This window comes from Palaemon carinicauda, chromosome 25, assembly GCF_036898095.1.
Source record: "Palaemon carinicauda isolate YSFRI2023 chromosome 25, ASM3689809v2, whole genome shotgun sequence".
Classification (NCBI taxonomy): domain Eukaryota; kingdom Metazoa; phylum Arthropoda; class Malacostraca; order Decapoda; family Palaemonidae; genus Palaemon; species Palaemon carinicauda.
The window spans coordinates 51,884,003-51,888,964 of record NC_090749.1 but is presented as its reverse complement, the minus strand read 5'-3'; the positions used below and the strand labels follow the sequence as shown (position 1 = coordinate 51,888,964).

The 4,962-nt window shown below is 33.5% G+C and overlaps 1 long non-coding RNA gene across 1 annotated transcript; it reads right to left on the bottom strand.

The window, feature by feature from the left end:
• Positions 1-937: 937 nt before the first annotated feature.
• On the bottom strand, positions 938-4,241 carry LOC137619231 (uncharacterized). The gene is made up of 3 exons (XR_011039863.1): positions 1,445-4,241; positions 1,176-1,277; positions 938-1,066 (listed from the first exon to the last, which is right to left on the bottom strand). It is a non-coding gene; the product is annotated as an uncharacterized lncRNA (long non-coding RNA).
• Positions 4,242-4,962: the final 721 nt, after the last annotated feature.

Genomic DNA, 4,962 nt, shown 5'->3' with positions numbered 1-4,962 from the left:
AACATTAACATTAACATTAACATTAACATTAACATTAACATTAACATTCAAATTTAAAATAACAATAACAATAACAATAACAATAACAATAACAATAACAATAACAATAACAATAAAAATAAAAATAACAATAACAATAACAATAACAATAACAATAACAATAACAATAACAATAACAATAACAATAAAAATAACAATAACAATAACAATAACAATAACAATAACAATAAAAATAAAAATAAAAATAAAAACAACAATAACAATAACAATAACAATAACAATAAAAATAAAAATAAAAATAAAAATAAAAATAAAAATAAAAATAAAAATAAAAACAAAAACAAAAAGAAGAAGAAGAAGAAGAAGAAGAACATTAATATTAAACCTTGGACTCAAGATGAAAGATATTTAGTATATTTAGCAAAAAAGAAAAGCTTCATAATTTAACCAAACACCAATTACTTAGACACAGGATTATTTCACATACAGGGGAAAGGTATTAAGCACAGAATATTTGTAAACATTTGCTAAACCCGAAAATTAACAAAAAGTCAATTATAAGAGAATAATAAACACTAGGTTCATTAAACACTATTTTCAAGAGAAAATATACTATAAACGCAGCTCAATAAATTCACACATAGAAAGAATATTTAAAAATTTCCTTCGTAGTCTAATATTCTTTACAAATGCACCCATTTCTAGTCCACTGCAGGACAAATGCCCCAGACATATTTTTATTCACGCCTGGGGTTTGGCAAGTTTTCATCACAACGACGGCCAGTGCGGATTAGTGATGGTGGGTCTGATCGTTCACAGCAAACCAATCTAGTATGGTGGCCCTGACTTGTACAGATTTGCTGGTCATGGCGATACTTATACGCTGAATTTTAATTTACAAACACCAGGAATAAAATAAGGATAATTAAAATGTGAAAAAAATTAAGTAATTTATTGTATTTGCTAAATATCCTAATTCATCCAGATGCTGATGCGGCAGCTAATACACAAAGTTGACCATCGTGAAGCAAGGGGGAACCGCAGTAATTCAGCTTCTTCCAAATACCTTAAATATTACCAAATGTCTAATTACATACAACACAACGATCATAAAAATACATATAAAAATCAAATTATTATGTGAAGCACGTTATAACACTTGGCAAGTTGCATACCTTGGAAATCTTATGTAAATAAATATAAACCCATAGTCCAAACTGGAGTCCACGAAGTACAATTTATGATATCCCTTTAGAGGGTACGAAGTCGTTACAAAACTGAAAAGGGTACGAACTCGTTACTAAATTGAAAGGTATGAAATAATATAACATTGAAAAAAGTAAGCGATGATAATTGGAAGTCAAATTTAAATGGGATGGCATTATCCCTCTAAATGATTTCGGATTGACATAAAAAAAAATCCCCCTGAGTTTTACAGACCCACCGATATCATCCTGGGACGAAGGCGAAGTACGTGTAGAGATGGGTTGCGATGAAAGAAAGCTTCTTCCTGGTCGGGATTACACAGAAGTTTACATGGCGATAATACTCTTCGTCACTTCAAAGGACATGTAGAAAATGTTCTTGTCACGTTAACTGGGTAGCGGTACAAAGTGTATTCTTATATCAAGAATAGGAGCTCGAGTTACAAGACCCTTAGCGATGGAATGCTCCTTCGTAACTGTCTTAAAGTTTCCGTCAACCTCAGGAAGAAAGCAAAGCATTAGTGGCTGGTTAGGTTAAAACCAGAAATGGCCGCAGGAAGGCAGTGAGCTGTTAACAACCAAGGGGGTAGTTAAATACTTGAAACTAAGCTAACTGCCTTCCAGTGACCATGCTACTTTAAACAAAATATAATATAAAACAAAATATAATATAAATAAGAAAAAATACAAATTCCATTTGGAATTTCAGTACACTGCAGGGGAACGAATCCAAAAAGATTTTTTGGATTTACCAAATACATTATTTACACTACATAAAAATTTAAATAATCAGTTTATAAATTCAACATTTCAGATATTTTCCTCCGGCTTTCCACAGCAGCCTTTCTTTTAGGCCTCTCAGAAGCTGGTGATAATTTGTCCATGTTGTGCAAATCATTTGACTTAAAGTCCACATCATCATCTAAAGAAAGATAAGGTATCAGATTATTAACATGGAGTTTACAAACTTGTCTGGTACGGCCTTTGAAAACTTTTGCATGTGTAGTTTCCCCAATATCATTTGTGAAAGTTTCCTTTATTCGACCTAGAGGATAGTTGTTAATCTTCGTATTATCTTCCTTAATTAAAACAATGTCACCTGCTTTTAGAGGATGATGAGTTACAGGGCGATATCTACCCTTTCTATCAACCGCCTGGCTTAAAAGGGTCTGCAAAAACTCATGATGGTAAATATCTAAAAGTTTACTCCTAATTTTAGACAACTGTTCAAATTTATTAGTAGTTCCACAAGGAACAAATTCTTCATCCTCAGGTAAAGGTGATAAATCTGGAATGATATTGAGGGAAGAAAGCTCATACCCTCTTATTAACATTTCGGGAGTTATTGGTTCAGGAAGGTCTTCCGCTGCACTATCCCTAAGAGCCTCTTTAAAAGATATTGGCCGTTTGTTTACCAAGTGGACAACTTGACATACAGTAAACTCAAAATCAAAGAAAGAAAGAATATAGTTCTTGATGGACCCATATAGAAGCCTCTTTGTTAACTTGACACAAACCTCGACCATGGAGCCTAACTGACTACACCCTTTAAAATACTGTTGAAACGTCAAAGGTTTAACACCTCTCTCCTCAAAATACAATTGAGTGTGGGGATCATTCAAAAATGAAGTTATAACATTAGCTCCTGCAACTATTTGTGACCCTAGGTCACTAATGCATAACTGTGGAATGCCAAATTCGAAGCAATGAATAGAAAATGCCCTAAGAAAATCAGGCACACTAAGTGTTCTGCAAATTTTCAAATTAACTGCACGAGACCAAGTGCAAGTAAAACATAATAGCCATACCTTAACATTTTCTTTCTCCAGTTTAACTGTAAAAGGACCAATATAATCAACAAAAATATTGCCGAAAGGTACAGCTGGTGGGTCTTCCCTGAATTCCCTGTAACAATTTTGATTTAAATTAACAGGTCTTGCGTTAAATCTTTTGCAGTGAACACATTGCCTCAAAATCTTTTTTACCAATGAAAAATTTCTAGGAATAAAATAGTGTCTTCTGAGTTCAGCAAGAACAGCATAGCACCCAGAATGAGCTAATTTATGATGAATATCAAGTATAATTAACTTAGTTAAATGGCTGTCCCTAGATAATAGAATAGGAAATTTTTTCTCATTCTTAAATTTGCTCTTCACCCTCAAAATGCCATCGTTATCAACAAACACATTAAACTGAGAAACTATACCTGGTATATCCTTTACTGCAGTAAAGTCTTTGGAAAAATGTTCTAAAACATCAGCAAAGTGATTTTGTTGATCATATAAAATCAAATGGACAATAGCTAAAGAGAAAAAATTCTTTTCTTGTACCTTAACTTCCCTTCTCACTTTAGCTTTCCATTTGTATATGCATATTATACACCGACAGTACAGCAAAACCAGTCTTCTGAAATCTGAAAAATCTGAAATATTAACCAAGCATTCTCTCTTAACTAAAGGAACATTAGAAATATTCAAGTAATTTCCTGAAAGATAACCCTCTTTAGGAATAGTGAACTGCATGTCAGGTGCCCGAATATTAGTCAGGTCCGGGCCTGAAAGAAAACAAGATTTCATCAACAATTTATATGATGTGCACCTGGTTACCATATCTGCAGGATTTTCCTTGCCATTAATAAACCCAAATTGAACCGGATATGTTTCACAAAGTTTTTGTATGCTATAGATTCTGTTCATTACAAAAGTAGAACATTGGTTCATTTTCTTAAGTTGAAGAGAAGAACTTATTAACCATTGCAGGGCACAAGAAGAATCTGAAAAAAGACAAATCTTTGTCACCTTTATAGGTTTTATGCAACTGGGACCAGCAAGATCCAAATAAAGATCAATAGATTGCTCAACTCCTAAATTAATGGCGTGGATCTCTAAAGATGGTATGGATTTACCTTTCAATTGGGTATTAACCAACCGATTTTTAGCATTAACAAAGGTAAGTTTGCCAGACTCAACATTCAGTAGATAAATGACACACCCATATATGTCACAACTGGCATCGGTAAAAACAATTATATTATACTCACCACCCCTTCGACCCACAAACCGAGTTACTTTGAGAGGGGGCGATGAATTACATTGCCTACAGATATTCCTCCAGTCTTTGAGCTGTTGACTGTTAAGAGTCTGATCCCAATTCAAACCCTTTTGACACTGCAAATTATGCATATAAATCCTACATCGGTTAAATAAAGGCAAGTTGAAACCAAAAATGTCAAACTGGGAGGCAATGGACCTAAGAATTAATCTTTTAGTGTTAGCTCCTGAGTCAAGGTTAATTGGCCTAGTGAAAATATCATCCGAAAGTCTATTCCATTCGAGCCCAAACAATTTATTGACTTCAGGAGTAATAACTGACTGATCCATATCAGACTGCAGATCAATATCATTTGTTATCAGCTGCTGAGTTTCAAATTTAAAGGGTCTGAATATGTCATCTAACTGCTTGTAGGCCCATCTCAGGTCATCAGATCTCTTCATGGTAATAGCACCATTATCCATATATATTAAGGCATAAATAAGTTTCTTCAGTTCATCAATCCTTGAATCATTACTGGAAGTTAAAATTAACATAAAATACAATGAAGTCATCAAAAGAAATGGGCTACACCGAAGTCCAAATGAAAGCCTGACATTTTTATAAACAACGGGAGTGTAATCACCTGCGCTAACATTCCGAAACCAAAAGAACAATAGTCTAGACTGATCAATTTCACTTAAAGCCAACATATTGAAAGCTTTTT